Source organism: Mesoplodon densirostris, chromosome 5 (genome assembly GCF_025265405.1).
Source record: "Mesoplodon densirostris isolate mMesDen1 chromosome 5, mMesDen1 primary haplotype, whole genome shotgun sequence".
NCBI classification, from domain to species: Eukaryota; Metazoa; Chordata; class Mammalia; order Artiodactyla; family Ziphiidae; genus Mesoplodon; species Mesoplodon densirostris.
In genome coordinates, this window is record NC_082665.1 from 10,558,349 (window position 1) to 10,583,770 (window position 25,422).

At 50.5% G+C, this 25,422-nt stretch overlaps 1 protein-coding gene across 3 annotated transcripts in view; it reads left to right on the plus strand.

Annotated features, from left to right (window-relative positions):
- Positions 1-25,422, plus strand: part of RUNX1 (RUNX family transcription factor 1) — a 244,883-nt gene that overhangs the window by 206,182 nt on the left and 13,279 nt on the right. The gene's annotated exons all lie outside the window — the stretch shown is intronic.

The following is a 25,422-nucleotide window of genomic DNA, read 5'->3' on the forward strand; positions in this document are numbered from 1 at the left end:
AGCACATGTGGGGCTCTTAAAGACACGCCCACCCTCTTCCTCAGAGCCCGATGGCCATGCCATTCACTCTCACAGTCATGATTCTGGGTGAAGTTATTTTTATTTGCGGGGGAAATTCCCAGAGAACTCCTCCCATAAGATGCTATGCAGACAGCTGTTAAGTGGCCTCTCTGTAGAGTAGCCCTTTTGTGGACAACAGAAACCTCAGCTTGATTTTGGGGGGCTGCCTCTCATCTACAGTTTCATCTTAGGTGTATTTAAGAAGAGGTCCCATGAAACCATTGGTTTCCTGGTGCTTAATCATTGCATACCTATTCAAAATATGCATATAAAAAATCTTCAAAACATGCATATAGATTTTTTTTAATTCCAAAATGCAAGTGTGTATAAGAAATTAGATGAAATGGCACATTAAGTGAGAGAGATGGGCTTGAGGGGAAAATGCCACTTTTCTTCTAAATAGAATAAAATTCTCCAGGGGATGGCTGGATCTTGTGTTTAGGGCCATTTACATTCATTTATGTCATCTTCAGGATTCCATTTGTAATATCTAAGAGGAGACTTCTGTTCTCTTATTCTCTCATGACATAACTGACCATTTCTACTACTAGGTTGTTAAAGGGATCTGCCTTTTTCTACTGCTATTGGAACTAAAAATAGTAAGCATTTTGGAAGGCAATGGAAAATTTAACCACATGGGGGCAAGTGGAAATCGTCACCATGAATTCGGCTTGGTTTCAGTTTTGGTGAAGCGTGAATCAGATCTGATTTCCCTCCTGGTCAGATACACTCTCTTTACCAAAAAGAAAACGGCAGGGTGGAGTGTTGAATTCTTGTCCTCAGCAGCCAGCATGTCTCAGGCGGAGGCATTGCCATGGACGGGCATTCCTCAGCTCTTTGGAATACTGTACGCTTAGCAGAGTATCAGGTTTAACCCCGTTTCTTGTTCCTTTTCAAAACTTTTTACTTCTGCAACATCTAAGTAATAATAACTTGCTTTTGGAGTGCTTTGGAGGCTTAGTTGCTACTCGAGAGAATGTGTTAACTACATGATGTTCTTTCCTTCCAAAATATGATTTGCCGTTCAGGGTGTCACTTGTAAAATTGTAGGAACAACTTTAAAAAAATAAGTATCTGGGAGATTTTCATGCAAATCTACTTTTCCTTATTCTTTCTTTCTTTTTTCCATAAGAAAATGCTTTTGTACCTTCGTCCTGTTTTGATAGACTCTTGGGAGTTTCCCTGAAGCTAGAAAGTTAACAAGGATAACAGTAAAGTCTCTTTCAGCCAGAACCTTCATTTTGTTCTTGATGGACAGGAAAATGGTTATTTTCCCAGCTTAGCGCTAGAGCTTCTATATTATATTTAAGAAGATGCTTTATATAAAAATTCAGCATGTGTTTATGGCTCGCTTTGAAATGGCAGCACTCGTTGGAAGAAAAACATCCCAAAAGTAGTCAGAGCAGTTTTACAGCAGTGCCGTACCAATGTGTGGATGTTTTCAGCCCGGCAGAATTGTCAACAGTTATGGGCTCGGAGAGATCCTGAGTTGATAGGCTGATACACCCTGTCTTGCTAGGACTTCATCAGAGGGTCATGCCTGGCCCTTTAACTCCTTCAGTACAAAATCACAGATACAGAATAATGCCTCTATTTATCTAGAATGAGATGTGCTTGAGAATCACTCAAAATAGACATCTCAAATGATCTGCAGCAGGGTGCAGATGGAAAAGGGGGCCAGGTTACCATGCCACCAAACCACTGTTTATTTGTTGAGGTTTCAGCTATAAAAGGGCTGAGGTTAATTTCAACTTCCTACTTTACCAGGTCTTTAAAACTGAACAGAAAGCCATTTTGTCGTGGCTACACGTTTAAGTAAGTCAGGACATCATCATGAACTTCTATAGCCGAGTTTTAGAATTCTTTTACAGTCAAGGGAAAGAAAACTGACACATGTCCTTTTCAAAGATGGACCGGGGCAAAATCTAGACCAACAGGGCACTGCTGCTGATTCAGCCATACCTACCCTTAGAGATGGCTTCAGGCAACCCGAGCAAGTCATTTTAAGAATTTGACTCCTGATTTACCAAAAATGATGAACCACATTTAAGCTACATAACTCCCTCCTTTCTGGGAAAATGGAGACGGGGTGAAATCTACTGGTGCAGAAAACTGTCAAAACCAGAGAAACTAAGAGGCCAAGTTTTGTTCTTGTGTGTGTTGCCGTCAACATCGAGGCACGAGGTTTAACTCCTTAATTGGAACAGTTATGACATATTTTGAAACCAGTCAGACGTTCTGTGTACATTGTGTTATACCGACAATCCTGTTGTGTGGTTCATAGACAGATAAACTGAACCTCAGAGGTTAACAACTGCCCAGATCTCCAAGGTTGGGAGTGAAAGACTTGGACTCAAACACAGACCTTTCTGGCTCCAAAGCCAGTCCTGGTGGCTGGCAGTTTCTCCCCGGCTTTCACTCTTGGATCAAGGATCAATTAGACACAGGGCTGACCAGTGTCAAGTAAAATCCCAATCACCAAGGGGGAGACAGGAGCAGTGCTGGACTGGTTACTCACTCGGCAGGCCTGTAAAGACTGTGTTCTATTATCATTAGGTGTTGATAATAGTACCTCTAGGGCTGGACTCCGTGGTGGGCATCTGAATAAATTCCCTCCCTTGGAGATGTGTACATTTGTTTTTAAAGATGGGGAGAAAAGAAAACTGAACTCAGAATAATGACTCTCTAAGCATGAGTGAAGGAAGGATGCGTGGGCCACGAGAGAGCTTCCCAGCCACTCTGTTTACTTTATTGGGGTAACTGCCTGGCCTTCTTGCGTGAAAGGGTCTCGCTTGTGGGGTCCGTTGGAACCGAGGCCTTCTTAACCTCCAAACTCCGGCAACATCTGATCAGCCTGCAGGAGTGTGGGTGCCTTGCTCTAAGACTTCTGTATGTCTGGAGGGGCCTTGACCTCTTAAATCACCTCCTGAATTTTAGTATTCCAAATGATTTTGTTTTGCTAGCGAGTTACCCTACAAGTTAAAGTTACTTTGGATACACCATTTTCTGGTGCCTGTTGTCTGTGTAGCTTTTTGAGATACTGAAGCTCAGCTGTACCAGGTTACTTATGTCAGTCTTTATCAGCTGGATTGACGAAAGAAAGCAAAAAACAAAAAAAGAACCTTTTCACTTTTCTGTAGGAGGAGAGATAAATGCCCTTTCCAGCCTCAGGGGTAAAATATCAAAATGCACAACGTCTCTTCCCTTCCCTTTCCTCTTTCTCTGTCTCTCTCTCTCTCCTTCCTCTCTCTTCTAGCAATTCTGGAAGTTCAAAAACAAAGTGGGTGGGAGGGCAGGGGCGGGAGCTGTTGGAATACCTTGGAGGTAGAGGCTACCGTCAGTCAAACACCGGACATTCTTCTGCGTAAATCTACAAATGGTCATGGTTACACAAAGCAAAATATTCAGGGTGCTAGAAACCAGCTTACAAGACATGCTGTGAACATGAAAAGGGAGTGATCTAAAAATAACTCTTATCTAGGTATAGTAGAGTTTGAGAGCCTTTCAAGGTCTACAGCATCAGAATCCTACACGGAAAACAAGCCTGCATCGGGTGTTCCCAAGAATAAATAAAAATAAATAAATGTAAGAAGGAAGGGGGGCGGGGAAGAGAGGAAAACCAGTGGGATAAACTCAAAATGAAGAGCTTTCGCGTGGGGTGTAAGCGGGTTGGTGGGCGCTGCAGCCGCAACCCCCGTCCTCCTCACCAGCAGGCAGAGAGGTTACAAGTTATTAGAACTAGAGGAACTGAGAACTCAGTTACTGTCTTCCGTCTTCTGGGCTGATGCCACATAGACAAAGTTTAAGGAAAGCTTGAAAGGCCCCTGCTAATCAGTTGCATCGTAGACATTTAAAAAGTGGGGATGAAGGATGGGGAGAAAGCTAAGTCTTCATTTTTTTCCTTTAAAAAAGGCCCTCGGGGGCCTCCCTGGTGGCGCAGTTGTTAAGAGTCCGCCTGCCGATGCAGGGGATACGGGTTCGTGCCCCGGTCTGGGAGGATCCCATATGCCGCGGAGCGGCTGGGCCCGTGAGCCATGGCCGCTGGGCCTGCGCGTCCGGAGCCTGCGCGTCCGGAGCCTGTGCTCCGCAACGGGGGAGGCCACAACAGTGAGAGGCCCGCATACCGCAAAAAAAAAAAAAAAAAAAAAAAAAAAAGGAAAAAAAAAAAGGCCCTCGGGCCTTGGCTTCCTAGTCCGCCTGTGGCCTTTGTTGAGTCTGATGTGGCTGCAGCGTGTCAGCTGCCCTTGCTTTCCATCCGCTGCCTGGAGTGACTTACGGAGAGGTGGTCAGAGTGGCGACCAGCCTTACGTTTCCTCCGCGCTCTATTTATGGACGGCACGGTCACCAACACAGAACTCCCTTGAACAGCGCTGCTCCGATGCCTGTGATGTATTTACAAGCACCTCTCAGCTAAGTACTTAATAAAGCAGCCCTTCAAAGGAGCCGCCAACCTGGTGAGCTGTCAGCACCCTAGAAATCAGAAACCACCTTTTAGTGGGACTGCGTTTTCAGACCAAGTGTTTTCATGGATGTCGTTCAAGGTGATCAGACCATGCTTTCCGGAGCATGTTGTTAATGCCTGTGGACATCTTTCCTAACTAGAAGAATGACGGGTTCATTTTAGGGCTTGATCCTGATGATAAAAGATTCCTTCTGTGGATTGGATACCTTCTGAAACGTTCCCTTCTTCTTTTGATCTATGGGCCAGCACACACTCAGTAGTTATTATCAACACCTAATGATAATAGAAACACACACACACACTCACACGCACACTCACAAATGCACAAAGGCTTTGTTCAAAAGAATAAGTTTTTAACAAAGCTGTAGTTGGAGCACTTATTTGTTATCAGTGGTACAACGGCAGGAAGGTTAAGCTGAAAATCTCTCGTCCAAGAAAGATAGCAGAGTCTGGTGGCTAAGCATGAGGGCTCAACAGGCGGACCACCTTGGCCCCAAACTGGCCTCCACCACGTATTACTGTAGGACTTTTGGCAAGTTACTTAACCTCTTAAAGCCTCAGTTTGCCTATCTGCAGAATGGGAGTAATAATTATACTTGGAGATCCTAGAACCACTGTGAAAGGTGAAGCAGTGGGCATGAGAGCCAACCCATGGGTAACACTTAGTAACTGTGGGTTGTTACCATCAGCAGCACCACACCATGTCTATTAGTTTCCTGTGATTGCTGTAACAAATTGCCACAAACTTGGTGGCTTAAAACAATAGACATTTATCCTCTTCCAGTTCTGGAGGCCGGGATCCAAAATCAAGGTGCCATACTCCCTTTGAAGTTCCCAGGGGAGGATCCTTTCTTGTCTCTTGCAACCTCTGGTGGCTCCTAGTGTCCCTTGGCTTGTGGCTGCATCACTCCAATCTTCGCCTCCATCTTCACATGGCCTCTTTCTCTGTGTCACCTCCCCCTCTGTCTCTAAAGACACTTGTGATTGGAATTAGGCGCCCTCTAGATAACCCAGATGATCTCATCTTGAGATCCTTCACTTAATTACATCCGCCAAGACCCTTTTTCCAAATCAGGTCACGTTCACAGTTCCGTGGGTCAGAACATGGACGTAGCTTGGCAGGGCCACCATTCTACCCATGACACCAAGGTGGAAAGGATACAGGGCGTCAGGTGAGTCCTGAGATCACTTTCCCTTGTCCACTCCCCCAGAACAGATATGATGGGCAGGAAACTGTGAATCCAGTGTCTTATGCCACGCATAATCAAGCACATCTTCCAGCTACTCTCACTTCAGGCCATCATTTACTGGAACTCAGTATCATGGTACTTTTATTTTCCAGCCACGAGAATGTATGGTTTTTTTTTCTACATGAGATCAGATATTTCTTAACATTTTCTAGACCCCTATGTTGATGGAATCAGAGGGCCCAGCAGTGATAGAGAAAAGGGATTCTCCCCTGTGTCATGGGAGCCATGAAAAGCAGGAGGCCTGGGTGCCTCTGGCCCTGGCCCCCAAAAGCTCATGGCATCGCAACTGGGAGTAAGAACGGGGACAGAAGATGACACGGGGACCACAGCCAGCCAGTTGGGAGGGACTCAAGAATGTGGTCGCCTGGAGCTCAGCATATCACTGTTGTTTTGAACAAGCTGCCTTGTTAAAAATGGCTTTATTGCCAGGCGCTGTTGACCAGAAACCCATTGCGAAAGGCTGGTGATTCACTTTGCGTATCTCATAATCCCACATTTAAAAATCACCCGAAGATAGCCTTTCACATTTGGATATTTAAAAACAAAACTTTGACTGTGGCCGTGAAGTAGTATCAAAGTTTACCAAAAGTTTGTACCAAGAGAGGGGCAAACAATATACGCTGATAAGGGAAAAAAAAGTCTCTGGTGAGAAAACGACCCGTTGTGTTTTCTTGTCAGTTGTAGTTCTCCAAACGGAGCTGGTTTTCCTCATTTGCATTATTTTTCCTCACATCATGAAACAGAAATGCAGGCCCACTGTAATTCGGTTATTTTAGTGCTCTTTAAAATTCAACACGTATGATTTAAATAATGCTGAGGAACTGTAATTACGTCTATCTTCCCTTACTTCCCTCTGACCCTCGGAGAACTGCAGCCTGACTTTTAGGGGGAAAATGTAGGGAGGCAGGGGGGTTATCAACTGTTCAGAGCCACCTCAGTGTATATTTGTATTATATTTTCACATTTTACTTGCAAAGCTTTAGCCCTACATGAGCTTTCCTTTTTTTTTTTTTTTAACATCTTTATTGGAATACAATTGCTTTACAGTGGTGTGTTAGTTTCTGCTTTATACCAAAGTGAATCAGCTATACATATACATATATCCCCATATCTCCTCCCTCTTGCGTCTCTCCCTCCCACCCTCCCTATCCCACCCCTCTAGGTGGTCACAAAGCACTGAGCTGATCTCCCTGTGCTATGTGGCTGCTTCCCACTAGCTATCTATTTTACGTTTGGTAGTGTATATATGTCCATGCCACTCTCTCACTTTGTCCCAGCTTACCCTTCCCCCTCCCCGTGTCCTCAAGTCCATTCTCTACGGAGCCCTACAGGAGCCTTCTTATTATTGAACAATTGCTTTCAAAGCCCTAGAACAGCTCAATTGTTATGAAGATTAAAGATCCGGATTGCAAAACTCCTGTAAATAAAATCTTCACTGACAAACCCAGTTTCCTAGCATAGACTTTTCTTCCATAATCTCCTTCTGGCAGAACATTTGATGTTTTGATACTAGAGATTCAGTTACCAGCCACAGTAAATAAGACAAAATAATAATAATTTTTTAAAAAACAGTATAGAACGCACCCTAAAACCAAACATTGGCCAATCATGTTTATTTTCTCTTTCTTTGGGCACTCCTGACAATTGATGGGGGGAGGAAAAAAGGAATGTACTACTTCTTATCCAGTTGATTTTTGATTATCAAGCTATGGAAAGTCTTCAGATTGAGTGTTGGCTAATTCAGGCTCTCCCAAATGGCATGGAATATAACATTTATTATTTAAAAGAAATGAGCATGTTTCAAGGGAAAACAGAACCATGGCACCACGCCCCCGAATGAGCCATGGGTAGGAGACAGAACCATTGGGCAGAAAAGATAGTGCTTTCCTCCAGACTCAGGCTCAAGGGCCCACCATGATGTCATACCACCTAAGGGTCAGGTTTGGGGATAAGAACATTCCAAGTATCCTTTCAAGGTTGTCAAAACATCCTCCAATTGCAATCAGTAGCAAGAGTTAACTGTCCCTTTTGTAAAGTTGATTCTCCTTCTTCAGATGGGACCCCCTGCTTTCCCACCTGGAGGAAGCCTGAACAAGAGGGCGGAGGAGGTAGTGGGGGACTCTGATCGGTGCATCTCAGGTCACTTAACAGCTCGGGAAACCTGAGCATTAAAACACTCACCACCACGGACTGAAATAGGGCTTCTTTCTGCACACCACTGGTCCTTCCACCCAGTGTCACTGGATCTGAGCCTCCATAAGTCGATGCTCTCAAGGCTGGCTAACAAGATCTGGGTCCTTCTGGGAGCATGAAGGAGGATGAGCTGTGGTCCTTCTGCCTTGGCGTCTGGGTGTGACCACCCAGGTGTCGTAAGAGCAGAGCGTCCCTAGGGGAGGCGTGTGAGGAAGGTCTCTGAGGGGCCCAGGTGAGTCAGGACTACTCTGGGTGTCAGCAGCTCACCCATCTGGGGCAGTGAAGTCTCCCAGATCCGTAACTTGCTGGTTCCTGCTGCAGAAGAAGTCCTCTGTGCCCTACAGCTTTATGTGCTCAGCCTGGTCATCCCAAGACCAGATCAAGACCGGGAGAGCACTTATGCTATGCATCTTGGGAAGGGCTACACACATATACTTGCTTGGGAGGTTTCAACAGAACATCTCGAGTTAAAAAGGGAGGAAGGAATAATCGGACTAGTGATTGCGCTTCTTGGAGTTGTAGCTCATACAAGGAAGAGAACATGATTGTCTTATTACGTCTCCTGGGGTTATCTCACTGGGGCGGCCACTCATGCATGCTCCGTTAGTGCATCTCTCTGTCCATATCAGATGGCAAATTATATAACAATCAAATTATTAAAATATCTGTAAAAGTCAGCACAAGCTCAAGGGCTCGACTTGGCATTTCTGCCCATTAAGTAGTTTATTTGGATTGTTCCTCTCAGGGTCTGTCCATCTTCATCCGTACTTTGTTGTAAATTGCCTGCTCTGTGGAACAACCATCGTTGCCTGAGTTTTAAGCTGTGCTTCTCTTGGTCATCCAACGGGGCTGGGATCTTCGGGATGAATGCAGAAGCTTTTGAAACGTGCAGATCTTTCCCCTCCCAGGTTTAAAACTGCAGCGTGTGTCTGTGATCGGGTCTATACCTGGGTTGTTATTGGAGCCGGGGCCACCGCAGAATGACGAGGACATTGCCTGGTTCTCACGTTTACTAAAGGCAGTAACAAAATAATTACGGCTCACATTTCTGGAATGACTGATACTGTCGGTTCATTTAATCCCCACCACTAGCCACCCACGAGGTGCGTGGCATGGTCCTGAGGGTCCTGCCTGCTGTGCTCACTCAGGTGCTGGCAGGCACGTGAGTCCCAGGCCCTCACCGATCATGGAAGTCATTAACAAGGTGGCCCTGACTCTAATAGGCTGTAATTCTGCGGCTCTCACGGATTAACGCCTAACATTCTCAGGAAGCCCGTAGAGATGTCCCAGAGCTTCCCACTCCGCCCCCTGATTAAGAGGCCCCCCTTTCTTTTTTTGGTAATATTTTTGCTGTGTGATTGGGCTTTCTGAGCCACCATGTGTTGCTAAATGGGAGAAGCCGTTGCCCAGACGTGGCTCTGTTTAATATGATTTTCCACAAATTACAAGGCATGACTTTAAAATTGAATTAGTGCAAAATTACGGATGGCCAGTTCAGGTGGAAGGGAGAGGAAGTCTTGTTATTCTTATTCCTGAATCTCTTCCCGATTTCCTCATTGGATACTTTCACGCCTTGTGGGGAGGGCTGTGGGCGGAGACGCCTTAGAGAGTCTATAAGGAATTTCTCTTACTTTTCAAACTTTCTCCCTGGTCGTTCACGGGAGCGCTCAGTGGCCTGCAGAAGTCAAAGCGGAATGCCAGTTCTTCTGTCCATCCATCCCATCCGTCGGGATGGAGCTGTTCCTCCCACCTTATCATCATAAGGGAATCAGAAAAAACATGGGAACCCCCAGAATGCAGTACATGAGGAAAGCAGAATCTGGATCCGCAGATTAACGCTAAGATCTATGTGGATATAAATAATGGGAATTCAAATCCCTGGCTGGCCACTTCCCAATTAGGTGACCTTGCAAGACTTACTTTAGCCCTCTGCACCGCTGTTCCGCATCTGTAAAGCAGGCACGGTGATGATGGTACCCAGCTCACGGGAGAGTTGCGAGGGTGAAATGGGTTCACGTGCACAAAGCACTGGATGCCTGGCGTGTGGTATTTACCCTCACTGCCTCACGAACTCACCACAGGGATTGAGATACACTTATGTCAAGAATTTACGTAGAGCCCGGTACACTTTAATCACTCAGTAAGTGGTCAGTGTGATGCTTTTTACTATTATTGCTATCGTTGTGCTCTTGTTGGTGGCGTTGGTGCTTCACCGGGGAGTTGCACTTCCGTCCTCTCCTATGAGCCACACAGCTGCTCTGTGGTAATGACCTTCCGTGTCCCCTTACTTCCAGGAGCCATGATAGCCCTGGGGCAGACAAGGGCAGGGTGGTCTTAGTGTCGTCTTTGTTCAAGTTCAGTTTGCTTGGGTAAGTTAACAGGAGAGCACATACCCACTTCTCCACAGGGTCAAATGCAAATGGAAAACTCTTATAGTTGAAAGGGACCTTAAATCTTTCTAGAAGCCCTTTATTTCACTCACGAGGCGCTGAGGCCCAGGGAGCATCAGTGATTAGCCCACTTGGAGGAGGCCCTGAACTCCCAAGTCCTGGGGCTCCTGGTCCAGTGCCCGTCCTACTGGCCTGCTCTCTGCCTGGGGCGGGGCACAGAATGTGGGCTCTGCTGTGAGTACAGAAGGCGCATTAGGACGTTTACTCCGGCTTTGCCTCTCCCTATCTTTCTCGACGAGATGGTGGATCCCCATGCTTCGATTTGGTATCACGTGCTTGCGTCTCCATCCTTTCAATGTTGAATTTCATACTGAAGCGGTAGGGATTTTTTTTTAAAGGCAAGGGTAGCACACCTGTCCCAAGGCCACCCTCTGTCCTTCTCAGCCCCGCCAAGCGTCCCCAACCTACTCCGGGGTGGGGCGGGGGAAGACGGCAGCAGGGAGGCTGACAGGACACTCCCTGTCCATAGGGCCCACGTGGGCAGCAGCCAGGGGTGACCCCTGCCCTGTCCCCTTACTTGCATGAATCAGACACATTCAGAGGATGTGGCAGGTCAGCCTCTAAGGCATTTTGAACGAACCATCTACAAAAGGGGTTCTTTGAACTGCTTCACCCTCCTGTGTGATCTCAAGTAAATGCCTCCCGTGCTGATTCCGCCCCCAGGCCCAGGCCTCGCAAGCCTGCTTGCAGCCTAGGCCATCGGGCAGAAGCAGGCCAGGAAACAGGTGTGGGGTGAGACGGGCCAGGGCCGCGGCCGCAGCTGCCGGAGCGAGGCGCAGGGTGTCGGGGCCTGGGGCTGAGTGACAGTCCCCCTTGTCCCAGGTCAGGATGCTGCCAAGTCCATGTCATTCACTCCCTGAACGGTGCAGGGCAGTGACAGCCAGGGCGCCTGGCCAGACCCCAGCATCCCTGCGGTGGCCACGCCCTTGCTGGTGAACTCAGGGTCAAGGGCACAAATGCCCGGGGCCAGAGCCACCCAGGACTGTGGCAGGAATCCCACGAGCGGAGACCAGATGCCTTTCTCCCTCAGGTGCTGCACTGACGGGTGGCTTCCGGGCTCCCTTCCTTGGCTCAGATCCCATGACTCCGTACTGGCCTGCCCTAAATGAAACTTAATTCAGGGTCAACAGGAGACACGGGCGGCGCTGGGCTGTCGGAGCATCCTGACCACCTGCCCCGAGGCCTGGAGCTCCGGGTTTTGAGGATCACACATGCCTAAGGAACAGATAAGAGGAGAAGGCCAATGCCGGGCCTTTTCTTGCTCCCAGAAACTGATCCACTCAGAAACAGAGCATTCAGTGGAGTTGTACATTTTCTCCCAAGGGTGATGATTTCCTCTGAGTTAGGCAGTTCTTACAATGACTCTGAACTTCTGACCACTGGAGATGAGTGCATTAGAGATAGGCCAGAATGAGATGGCCAGCCACCTCATTAGATGGAGAAGTTGGAAGCCCAGAGAGGTTAAGTGACTTACTGAAGGCCACACAGACAGCACCCGTATTGGAGGGCTCCGCTTCCCCCTGCCCGTCCTGCCCAGCTTGAACACATTCTTAGTATCTGGATAGAGCAAAGCGAAGCTTCCCGAGCAGTCCCTGCAAAACAGCACTTAGGGAGAAAAAGGGGCCGTTGGAACAAGATAGGGCAAACACCAGTATGCCTCTGCACGCCGCTCCACCCAGTTTCTCATCTTTATATTACCAAAAAAAAAAAAAAGTCTCAAATAACCCAAACAGGCAGGGTCTGATCTGCAGACAGTCTGCAGGCATTCACCCAAGAAACTGCTGGTCGGCTGGTCCATCCTCCTCTGATTTATGCTGTGTGTGTTAAGCCTTAAATTGTTGAGACTCTGGCTGGCTGCGGTGGTATTACTGGAGGGTTGGTGCATGTTTTCGGCTCACAGACCTGGCTCCGGGACTGGAGGTGTTGGCCCCGAATCAAGTCCAATCTCACACCTGTCTGAGACAATGAGGGCCTTGTTAGACGCATCTCCAGCCCAGGCAGCTCATGCTGCTTACTTTTCACATTCAGAACGGGGGGAAGCGGGGGCGGTGTCTGGGGGCCCCGGAGAAGCCGAGGCAAACCTGGGACATGCTGGGGCTGGGACATGCTGGGGTCACTGCCTCCCTTGCCCTCTCCTCCCTCCTCCCCTCCCCCCCATCTTATAAATCTTTCCTTATTTTTGGAAATTAAAAAAAACAAATAAACAATACCAACAGTAGCCCTCTTATGAAAGAGAATTTCCTACTGCAAAACAAGGAGCTCGGGGCTGCTGGAGAATGAATTCAGTCATCGGGCGGGTTGAGCAAGGCAGTGGGAAGCCGGGTGCCTAGGGCTAGGTGTACGGCTCCCGCAACCGGGGCTGACACTTGAACTCTTCCCACACCGATGGGGTCTCCTCTTCCTGGTTTTCCCTTCCATTGCTGACGTGTCAGTGACTGGAGCAGAAAGCAGGAGGGGACTTTGTCTTTAGCTCCGTCCTTATCCACTGACAAAACAGCAAACGGTTCTCTCCCAGTTCAGCCCTCCTGTCCCTTGTCGTCAACAGACAGGACAGAGCCAGCCACCAGCACTAAGTCTGCGAACCCTTTGCAAATCCAGTTCTCCCGAGACCCTGACTCGAGGCGACCACTGGGCAGGACCTCTTCTGAGTCCAGGTTGGCACCCCTCAAGGCCAGCAGCTCTGAGAGCTCATTAGTTGGTCAAAGCCATCCTGAAATGACTTTCTTTTCATAGGAATGCATGATGTGGAGGTCCATAGGAGAACGGCCCAGAAAGGAGTTTCCCAGAGTTATAAAATCCACCCCCTCCTGCAAGCCCGCCCAGTGGGGAGCCCATGCAGGAGCACCTCGTGATTGCTCTCCTGTGGAGCTGTTGTGTCTTGGGGGCTCCGGTGGCCAACACCTCCCAGCCTCCTTCTCAGTAAGCAAGGCTCTTACCTGAGCTGGGAGGCATTTGGGCACCAGTGGTCCCTCTGTTCGCCGGGTTCGCCCACAAGAAGCAGGCAGCCCCATCCTCCTAACCTGCAAACTACTGTGTCAGCACTAAGGGCCACTGCCGTCTCGTCACCTCAGCCTCGGAGATACAGCAGGGCAGATCTGAGACCTAGGACTTACCCGAGGGGAAGTGTGTGCCCCGGCCATTTTCTTAGCATAAATCACTTTTAACTGGTATCTATATGTGTATCAGCCGATGTCCCCAGAGGGACCAAAGGACAACTTTTCAGGGGCAGCAGAGTGAGGCATGTAAACAGCAATGGGTGACAGAAAATCTGGGGCTGTCTGGCTCCCCTGCAACCTGGGTTTGGACCCTCTGCAGTGGGAGATGGCATCACTGCTGAGACCTTGGCCTTCAGGGAGGCCGGGATCGCATGGGCAGCCTCCCCTCAGGCTCCTCCTAAAACCCATCCTGTCTAAGCATGTCACCTGTGGAGGAACGTGGCGGAGGAAGCAGATGTTACCATGTCTCATGGCCACAGGGGGCCTGGTCCAGAAGTAAAAGAGCACCTTCGCCACTGACTTCCTAGCTTCCCCTCCAGGCGAGGCCTTCTCTGGGTCATGAGATGTTCCTCCCTGAGCCCGCCGTGCTCTGAAATGACCGAAAGACAAGCAGACGAGCTGAAGGGAAGCTGGGGCCCCGACGCTGTGAGCAGCTGTCTTTTTACCTGCCTTTTCTTCTGGGCTCTGAGCACCTGTGGCCAGCCCTGCCCACCTGCTTTGGGCCATGCCAGTGGCCCACCCAGAAAGCCCCTGCCCCTCACCCCCTCCACCTCCCCAATCCCGCCCCATCTCCTTCAGGACATCTTCGTCCCCACCAAGGACCAAACGGACCCCCTTCTCTACTCCTGGACCCGTCTATCGGGACCTCTCACTTTGCCTTCTCCCCTCCCCATACGTTGTCCGTTGTTATTGGATAGGGTGAAGGTTTGCTGCTTCTCCAACCCTCATGGGCTCCCAGGAGCGAGCACCTAAGGTTTCCCTCTGTGCTGCGCGACCATCGAAACCTCAAAACCCACCAGAGAGAAGCCGCTCAGACGGTCCACACAGCTCCCCACCGACCTGCCCCCTCTCCTCCCCATCTGGAATCACAGTTTTCCGAGGATGACAAGTTCTCCTAGAAGTTCCAGGCAGGCAGGAACGCTCTCTCCCACGTCTCCAGACCCCACGACCCTGGCCCGGATCTCCAGGGAAAGGGCTCAAGGGGAGTCATAGAGGAAGCATGTTCCCTGCTCTCAGGATTTGCAGGTTTTAATCCCAATTTCAAAATCTCCTGCCCCAAATTTCCTCCCAAAGCACCAAGTCTCGGTACTTTTGCTTCTTGCTTTCGTGATTTGCCCTTTCTCCGCTTCCCAGAGCCGGGCTGGGAGCCTGGGGGAGGGAGCCCAGCTGGGCCTACCGGGGTGACAGTACACCGACCCCTCCCTGGGGCCTTTCTCTCCACTTTTGCGACAAAGAGGAAATCGGCAAGTCTCTACCTTCTTAATCTTCTGCCCCCGTTCATCACCTTCTACAGCTTCCGTTCACTAGAGAGCCACCCTTCCCTTTTGCTATCCCTGCCCCGTCCAAGCCAAACTCTCTCCTGCCTTCCTGGCCATCATTCAGCTCCTGACACAGCTCACCCGGGCCTGTCACTCAAATGCCTGAACCTGGGTTCACGTGTTTAATTACAGACTTGAACCCCAAAGTTGGACTAGGCTGTTTGTCCACTGCTTCCTCCTAAGGCCATCCCCCCACCTCCCTGCCATCTCCCCGCCGTGTTCAGGTGTCCCAGTGTCGCCTCCTTCCCCAGAAGCGTCCCTAGGTTCCTCTGCGTTCCAGCACTTTTCAAATCCATCCTTCCAAGTTCACTCTTTTTTTTTTTTTTTTTTTTTTTTTTTTGCGGTATGCGGGCCTCCCACTGCTGTGGCCTCCCCCGTTGCGGAGCACAGGCTCCGGACGCACAGGCTCCGGACGCGCAGGCTCAGCGGCCATGGCTCACGGGCCCAGCCGCTCCGCGGCATATGGGATCCTCCCAGACCGGGGCACGAACCCGTATCCCCTGCATCGGCAGGCGGACTCTCAACCACTTGCGCCACCAGGGAGGCCCCTCCAAGTTCACTCTTTATCTTGCTAGCCCGTCTTATCTTCCCACCCCTGCTCACAGCCTCTTGCCCAAACTGACCCACTGACCGGCCTCAGGGCCTCGGGTCCCCAAACACTGAAAGCTTTCCCTGCCGCCACCTTGATGGCTTCACTCTGTGCCTAACGGGACTACAGAAGTCCAGTTAATCCCCTTCCCCCAGACCCCTTCTCCTGGTCACATGATAGTTTTCAGCTGGTGGACAAAGGACCACGCCAACCCATCCGTGTTGGCCCCGCTGGTCTCCATCTGAAAAAAGTGCTGGAATGTGGCCCAGCAGCAGGAAAGCCATTTGCCACCCTCCTTATCAATCTTCCTTCCACTTTTGTCTCCTCTCCCTTGGTCCCTCAGTTCCAAAAGAGGGGAAAGTACTTTGGACATGTTGTTGAGGCTGGTTTGCTCTTTTTTTCAAGGATGGCAGGAAGTTCCTGTTTATTGGAAAGGTTGTTCGTTTCCAAAGACGTTACAGAGCGAAGCAACTAGCTATAGGGTGATTTCTCGCTGCCTTTTTTCAGGGTGGTACACAATACCAAAAAATAAACCAACGGGAGAGAGTCAGTGAACACAAAGGGAGATGTTATAATGGGCTTTTGTTGGTACTTGCATTTTCTTGTTGAAAAACACGGTAAAGACCCTGAGGTGCTGAGGTGTGGACAGAAGCCTGATGTTATCGGGCCCCTAGAAATCCTGCCTGGAGTCCAGTGGCAGGCAGCATCGAGAACTCGAAAAGACGGAGGCAACTGGTCTTGCTCAGTACAAACGGTGCTTTTAGTCTGTCGTAAACAGCCTGTGCCCCAGGGCTCAAATCCTTCAAAAGTTTGCCTAGGTAATTGCGTTTCATTGCCGTCTGGCATGTGCTCATCTGTCTAATCTGGACGTTCAGACAGCCAGGCCAAAGCTTGCGAGACTGCAGGAGAACGAGCCCGTGAATTTAATCCACTTGAAAGACAGACGAATACAACTGCGCCTAACTCATTATTTTAAGTGATGTGAGAAGAGGGTATGGCACTTTCCATAAAAGGGTTTAAAGTCAGCATGTTGGTTGCAGCCACTTGGCAGTTGAAGGCTATTAGAAGAAAAGGCAGAGCCTGGGTGACAGTGTGACCCTGCCTCCCACCTCTTGCGACCCCCCCGAAAACACAGCTGGGGGGTGGGGGGCACGGGAAGGGTCCCCTCCCTCCCTAATTTTGAATTGCATTATGCATGAATTCACAGCAACAGATAACAATTTTATTTGCGATTTGGGGTTGTTTGGGCTCAGTTTCAGGATGGAAAGGAGACGTAAATGGAGTAAGGGCTTCCCAGCCAGCCCCACAAAGCTCAGAATCCCAGGTCTGTTAGCAGGAAAAGGTACCCCTCCCCAGCCTCCAAACGGCACTGTACTTGGAGATTACTTCTGTGTGTGTGTGTGTGTGTGTGTGTGTGTGTGTGTGTCTGTGTATTTTTTTCTTTTGTGAAGCTTAGACCAGTTTCTTCATTTTGCCAGTATACGGTAATTAGGTTAGAGGGGGAAATGGCTCCGATCATCATACAGTAAAAGCAGCACCCTACAAGCAACCAGAAGGTCTGTCGCTAACCTGCCGTGGGGAACAAGAGGCAGTCATCTCACCTCGCCACACTTCAGCTTTCTCCAACATGGGCCTGGCTCGAAAAGTCTCCGAGGTTGCTTTCTGCTCTATCATTCCATGAGATGTTGGAATGAAACCTTAGAAATGTTGACAGTGATTTGCATCATTATCTGGCTACATGTGACTCATGCCCGGGTAGCTCAGGAGAGGCAAGCGCTAGCCTGTCCCTTCCCAGGTGGCAAAGCCGACGGTCAGCTCAGGAGCGATCTTGTCAGTCGTTTACACCTGCGGCTCACCCGGGGCTCGGCATGCCAGCTCTGAGACTGGGTGCCAGGCCGTGAGACTGTGAGAAAGCAGCCATCCCAAACCCTGGCATGGGGATAGAGCCCTGGCCGCAGCATGACGGCAGACGGATGGCCACCCCTGGTTCCCAGAAGGGCCCCAGAAGGTGCCCGCCACACCCCTTATCTCTTAACACCCCTCAGTTTCACTTGTACTCGGCCCAGGGCACGTGCTGCATTAAACTTCTCTGAGTCTGGGGGCACCTCTGGAAGTCACAGCGTCCAGCTTTGTCATCATGGTTTGACACTAGGGTTGTACATGCCTACCCTGGGCTGGGTTTCCCTAAGGCACCGCTGGCATTTGTGGCCAGATCATCCCCTGCTGTTGGGGGGCCGTCCTGTGCACTGAGTGATGTTTAGTAGCACCCCACCCCTGGCCTCCACCCACAAGATGCCAGTAGCATCCCCTTGCCCCAGTGGCAACAAGCAAAAACATCTCCAGACGTTGGCCAGCGTCCCCTGAAGGAGAAGCCACCCTTGTGGAGACCCGTCTGGGAAATTCACAAGGGTTCAGTCGGTCCACACAGGATGTCAGTGTCGGCCACAAATGGCAGCCCCCTGGGCCTCTACCCTCATCAGCAAATCAGTGCTGACTCTGGACTTCTGGAGGCCGCTAGGATCCCTGTTCTCCGGGGTCGTCCCTATTGCTGAGCATGAGTTTCTAATTGTCTGCTCTCTCAACCTCAGCTTTTAATTTTTAAAAAGTTTTCATTTTAGTCCAAGTCACTAAAACCTACTGCTTCTCTGAGAAAGCCTTCCTTGACCTTGTAAATCACAGCGGTTCTCTGGAGGGAGGGTTCCCACTGCTGGGCTCACAGTATCATCTTTCTCAGAGTGACCTCATCTATTAAAGTATGAAGGTTGTATTTGAAATGCCATTTACTTTCTCTGAGTCAGTACATGAAGCTGTGGATCTTTAGATCATCAGAGGTCTGCTTACTACCAAGAGTTGTGTGTGTGTGTGTGTGTGTGTGTCAGTTTTAAAATCGAGGTCTCTGTTGGAATTTAAAAGAATTCCGGCAGATTTCCATTTGCCTTTCTGAATCAGAGTTTGGGGTGGTGTTCCCCTGTGAGTGTAGATTGCCCGCAGATGAATCTGACTTGATTAGTTTGCGTTCTTTGTTCAGAGCACCGGGGATGAGCCTATGAAAGTACACGGGCTCTTATCTTCAAAGGCCTCCTTGATGCAGCAAAACTCCACCTCAGCAACCTGTGCTATTAATCTGTCGCCGTCCCAATTAGTTCACGTCAAGGTCAGTTCTTCGGGGTGTGCGAAATGGCTGCAGACTTAGGTGAGCGGATTCCTCTTGTGCGGATCTCGCAGGGAGGTGGGGAGGAGAACGCAGGAGGGGCAGGAGGCACAGAGGAAGCCGATCGCGATCCCCCCAGCTCGCAAGCCAGAGATACCCAGTTATCCTGGCACAGGAACCCGCCACCGAGCGGCCAGGCAGCTCGGCCTCTTCCTCCCAGCTGCTCCGATGGCAAATATCCAAGTGGTTACCGATTTTCAAAAAACAGAGAAGCGTAACGGAGCCACTCCTTGGGCGCTTTTTATGTGTGGAGAAGCCTTGCGTTTAAGACGTATAGTAAGCACTACTCCAAAAAGATGTTTACAAAAAGTGAACCAGAGGGCTCCCCTGGTGGCGCAGTGGTTGAGAGTCCGCCTGCCGATGCAGGGGACGCGGGTTTGTGCCCCGGTCCGGGAAGATCCCACATGCCGCGGAGCGGCTAGGCCCGTGAGCCATGGCCGCTGAGCCTGCGCGTCCGGAGCCTGTGCTCCACAACGGGAGAGGCCACAACAGTGAGAGGCCCGCGTACCGCAAAAAAAAAAAAGTGAACCAGAGCTGGCGGCGCTGTAGGGTGTCACGTTCTAGGAATGAAGCAGGACACTGGGCTCAGGACTGCCGGTCTCATCTCCCAACCGAAAAGATGGGAGTCCGCGAATCGCAGCGTCTTCTGTCTCTAGCGTCGGGGGTAAGGGCCCTCCTTATGTGACGAGCACAGGCTGTCTCGATGTGTCATTACTTCAGGCACAGCAGAGTGGGAGGAGAAAAGGGTCGGGGCCAGCTGGGATGGCAGCGCCCTTTAAGAGGGAGAAATCTATTGCTCTGTACATCCAGAGACCTTCCCAGAGCGTCGTGGACGTGCAGAGTGTCGGATGTGAAGGGACGGGCAGGAACCAGGCAGTGCTGGCTGCCCCCTCGAGACAGGCGCAGTGTGCTCATGCCCCCCGAGGAAGGGTGCTAGAGGGATGCGGGCGGGTGATGCCCCCGCGGGGTCTGGCCTCCTGGTCCTGCTGCTGGGAATCCCGGGAGCCCGGGCCTGATGTGTGGGAAAGGAAAACCAGGAGCGTGTGGGTCGGGAAGGGGAAGTTGGGACAGGCCGGTGGGGACAGGTTGGGGGACGGGAGAACCAGAGGCAGCCGCTGCCTTGGCCGGCGAGCACGTGTGTGGGGGGGCGCCCCGGCTTGGGCGTCACTGCACTTCCCTTGGCAGAACGTTCTTCAGGCTGGGAGTGTGGACGGAAGCTATTAGAGAGCGAGCGGTTGCCATTCAACCTGAATCCCAGCCCCGAAGGTGAAGAACCGCGCATCCTCGGTTTCCAAGGCTCAGCTCTCCGGTTTCCGTGCAGCGGCTGGCGGGCGCCTTCCGCGGGGCAGGGTGACGCGGTGCTCCCGCTGAGCGACGCTGGTGCTCGGCGGGCGGAAAAGGGCTTGTATTCGGTTTGGCAGTCTGTGCAGGTGCCGCGGGAGTGGTGCTCCCGTCGATGGTGAAACCATGTCTCCCCAGGTGAGGGGCTGAGGGCGTTTTGCACCTCCGGCCGAGGCCGAGGCCGAGGCCGAGGCGGGCCTCATCCTGGCGGCTCCGTGGGCTGTGCCCGCCCTACTCCCTCGTATGGGGCACTCAGGCCTGAGGGGCACGGAGCAGGCCCTCTCTGGACACGGACTCTTTATCTGAGGGGACAGGGGAGAGGAGTCTTACTAGGAGCCAGATGGTGCATTAACGACGCTGGAGTCCGGATGCCGTTTTTCCCCCCAAGCCCCTCACAGGTGGGGAAACTGAGTCTCCGAGGGCGTCAGCTGCTGCCCTCAGCACAGGGTGAGTGAGGGGCGAGCCGGGGCTCAGTCCTCATCTCTCAGACCCCCAAACCCTGCCCTCGGGCCCTCGGGCCCTCGTCCAGGCCCTTTCTCCCTGCGGGGCAGCTCGGGAACGAGGTTCCCAAAACTTGGAAATGTTTGGAGACAACACAGACCAGAGGGGAGTTCAGTGTCTTTTGTGTTCTCTTCCAGCATTCTCTAGACGGCATTTGTTGCACTCCCTTTTCCCCCATTCATGAGAGTTCTTCTTCTGGTTTTATTAGAACGCCATGTTTCCGAGTTTGCTGCTTAAAATCAGAGTGTCTGGTGTAAAATCCAGTACGGGTGCATTGGGGCACATGTCACATGAGAGCACAAGACACAGAGGCTGCTTGGCCGGGCTTCGAGCCACTCTAAAATTTGTGTGTAGGCTACAGCCTGGAGCCCGAAAAGCATGGTGGAATGGATTTGCATCATGACTTTGCAACAAATAAATAAATCTCATAATAATAATACAACAGAATTTGTCAAAAGGTCCTAACATTTTACAAACCCGTAGAAGTGCTGAAGTTAAAAGTTTAGCACAGAGCCGGAGCGGGTGGGCGGCGCTCAGAGGCAGCCAGGCTGCAGGATGGCCTCACGGGCACCTGCTGTGCGTCAGACGTCCTTACTTGGCGGCCTTAAGAGCATCCTCCAATACCGACAACTCACGGGGCAGGGGTGGGGTAGCGGCGGTCATCTTATGGCCCCTGAGGCCCCAGTGATAACATCACTCTTTTTTTCTTGCCTGCCGCCACCCTGAGGCATTTCAAGGACCCTGGCAAAGCTTCAGCCACGTTACTTGATAGGATCTGCCCAAGGGACGGCTGTTACTGTATCTACTTAGTCGGAGAGATGGCTGCTCCCCCCCCACCCCGGGGAGTCCCGTAGGCTCCCCTCCCACCCCATCGACACACGGCCTTCGGTGGTCAGCCTGGACTGTAGCTTGGCTCTGACGGTCTCACGCCCTGGGCCACGGAACAAGGCTCTCAAGCCCGCACCGTCCTCTTTAGGGCATGTGCTGCCCTCGGTGCGATGTTCCTTCATCAAATTAAGTTTCTTTAGCTGTGGGCAGTCCTAGGGGTGCCGTACCTCTCCCGCTGGTAGCGTCCCGCTTTGAGGCGTCAGTAATTTGGCTCCTATGAGTGACTCATTTCTGCACCGGGGACTCGGTCCCAAGCTAGAAGCTGCCTGAGATTTCCCAGCCCTCGACAGGTATCTCTGGCTCATCCGTTTCGGGAACTAGCAAAGGGGGCGAGGGCGCCAGAGAATGAGTGCTTGGGAGCAGAGAGCCATTTTTACCCTCCTCCATGTTTTGAGATTTTTGTTGGAGGAGACAGACATGGAGGAATGGACAGAAGTTAGCAGGGCGGTCGTGGAATCATTTGAACATGCCCGTGATGGCCTGGCCTTACAGGAATGTACCCAGCCCGTCTGTAGAATCAGTTCAGGCCTGGAACGTGTGTATGGGGGCGGGGGGACAGAGGTTCGGAAAGTGAGGGTGAAGGTCTTTACGGGAAGGTGTCTGCATTGGATGATTGTCTGACAGAGGCCAGGGAAATAACTTGTCTGCGAGGGAAGACGGAGCAGAGACCAGAAGGTGCCTTCCTTCCTCTTGGAACCAAGATCCCTGCACCCCGTGTGACCTGAAGGCCACTCTCCCCCAGACTTAGGGAGTCACTGCTGGCAGAGAATCAGAGGTGTTATCCAGACCCCCATCTTTTCTAGAAGCCAGTGACTTGTCCCCAAACCCTGCCTCGGAGACAACTGTGCCTGAGTCCAGAGCCTTTTTCCAGACACGGCTCAGACTGGCCGAGGGGAGAGGCCTCGTGGCTGGATTGGACTGTTTCCCCTGGGAACTGTCTGGCACGTCTAACGAGGAATAGCTCTTTGCATTTACAGAGCGCCTTTCATCTGCGGCTCTCAAAGCTGCTCCACAAACAGTAATTAACTCTCACACCTGCGAGGCAGGTGAGTCTGGTTACCCCCATTTTTAGAGATGAAGAAACAAAGGTCTGAGAGGGAAAGGGCCGTGGTGAGCCGCCGGAGTTGGCAGTGGCTCTCACGTTAGGAACCAGCATTCTGGACTCCCAGCGCCCCGACCACAAAGCCAGGGAGCCTCTCCCGGTCCGGTAAAGAGGAAGGGTCCCCAAGGCAGTGAGGGGTAGGGACGTGGCCACACAGCTCCCCTCTGCCCTCCCGCAGGTAGCCTGTCACTTCCCGGGCCCACCGGTCGGCTATGAGGACAGGATCCCTCAAGACCCTAACAGCCTTTAACACGCAGCATCCCCAGGCAGGCCTCTGCCCCGGCTTGGTGCTGGATGCTTCCCTTCAGAGTAATTGCTGGAACAATGAACGCAGCCTAGCTGTCCATGACTAACCAAGATGTCTTCGGCCAGCAGAGACGAACAGTTGGCAGATACCAGAGCTCTTTCACAACTTCTTTTTCCAGGATCCAGAGCTGGTGGGAGCTGACTCACGTTAGCAGGGTGTTTCACTGAGAGCAACACCAGGCTCAATAGTGTCGTCTCTGCCTGGGTGCACCACTATTCCTGCTTGTTGTTCTGTGCTACACTTGTACTGCCCAGGCCGGAGGAAACAGCGCTGCAGACAGACGGTGGGACTTTCAGGGAAATGCCTCTTTCGTAGCAGAGAAGGACGCAGGCCCTGGGGCCATGAAAGCTGATAGCACATGGTTCTGAAGGTAGCAGCGGAGCATCTGGGGGCACCTTTTTTGTTCACAGGGGAGCCCGGATCTTTCTTCCAGGGGTCCCAGACAGGGAGATGCAAGCCACCACTGGGGCTCGCCCTGACACATCGCCCTAGAAACTGACTCACATCTCTGAGTCTTGAGTCACATCCTGTTGTGTGTTCTCAGGCATCCAAGAGGGCATTACACCAGCTGCCCACGACTGAGGTGAACTTGGAGGGCACCCTGGGAACTGCCCTGCCACGTTCCAAGCTGAAAGGGGGGAAAAAACCCTCTAGGGAAAAAACCAGAGCCGCCTGGAGGGTTTATATGTTCACCACTTAGGTTTGGCTCTTAAAAACAGACAGTGGGGCCCTGATGCATACGTAACTTGTCTGGTCTTTGTTTTTAAGTGGCTCTGAAAGGTGTCTCAAAGATCAGGTCTTTAAAGATACCAGCTAAACAGCCAAAGGAAAGGGCCCTCTAACTCTAACCAACAACAGAACCCATCAACCTTCTGGCCCCAGGCTGAGGTCACCCAGCATGTGTGTGCCTGTGTGCCTTAGGGGACCCAGGTTTTGAGGGTGGGTGTTAAAAAGCCCACAGACGTAGGTGCTCAGAGAACCAGGAGGCGTCTCTGGCCATCCTCTTCTGTGGCCCTGCGGGAACATGAGGACAAAGTAGGACTTTTTTTTTTTTTTCTTTTGAGGTACACGGGCATCTCACTGCTGTGGCTTCTCCCGTTGTGGAGCACAGGCTCTGGACGCGCAGGCTCACGGGCCCAGCCGCTCCGTGGCATGTGGGATCTTCCCGGACCGGGGCACGAACCCGTGTCCCCTGCATCGGCAGGCGGACTCTCAACCACTGCGCCACCAGGGAAGCCCCAAAGTAGGGCATTTTAAACTTTTCAAAGAGCAGCTTTTGGTGTTGTTCATTTTCTGTTGCTTTCTTGTATTCAATTTCTTTGATTTCTGATTTTTATTATTTCTTTCCTTCTGCTTGCATTAGATTTTGCTTTTTCCCTGGTTTCCTAGGGTGGAAGCTCATCGATTCTGATTCATTCCTCTTTTCTAATATATGCATTAAGATGCTATAAATTTCCCTCTAAGCACTGCTTTCCGCTGCATCCCACAAATTGTGGTGTTGGATTTTCATTCAGTTCAAAATACATTTTAATTTATCTTGAGACTTCTTATTAGACCCGTGAGTTATTCAGAAGTGTGTTGTTGAAGCTCCAAATATTCGGGGATGTTCCAGCTGTCTTTCTGTCATTGACTTTTTAGTTTAAATCCATGTGGCCTGAGAGTATACTTCGTATGATTTCTGTTCTTTTAATTTTAAGGTGTGTTTTATGGTCTATCTTGGTGGATGTTCCCTGTGAGCTTGAAAAGAACATGCACTCTGCTGCTGTTGGATGGAATTTTCCAAAGATGCTCATTGGGTCAAGCTGGTTGGTAGCACTGTTCAGATGAGCTGTGCCCTAATCTTCTGCCTGCCTGATGTATCAATTACTGAAAGAGGACTGTGAAGACTTCAGCTATAACTGTGTATTTTTCGCTTTCTCCCTGTCGTCTTATCAGTTTGTGCCTCATGTCTTTTGACACTCTGTTAGGTGCATACATGTTAAGGATTGTTATGTTTTCTTAGACATAACATTTTTCATCATGTTAAGTCCCCTCTTTTTTTTAATGTATTTTATTGAAGTATAGTTGATTTACAGTGTTAATTTCTGCTGTACAGAAAAGTGATTCAGTTATATAAAGACTATATATATATATGTGTGTGTGTATATATATATATATATATATATATATATATATATATATATATATTACATATATAGTCTTTTTCATGTAATTCCCCTCTTTTTCCCTAAAATTTTTCCTTCTTCTGAAGTCAGTTTTGTATAAAATATAGCTGCTCTGGCTTTCTTTTGATAACTGTTAGCCCAGTCTTTCTCTACCCCTTTACTTTCAACCTGACATTCTAAAGTAGGTTCCTTGTAGACAACACATAGTTTTGTTTTTAATTCACTCTGACAATCTCTTTCAGTTGGTACATGTATTAGACCATTCATCTTTAAGACGATTACTGATATAGTTGGATTAACATCTACCATGTTTGTAATGATTTTATATTTGTTGTACCTATTCTTCTTTTCTCCCTTTTCTGCCTTCTC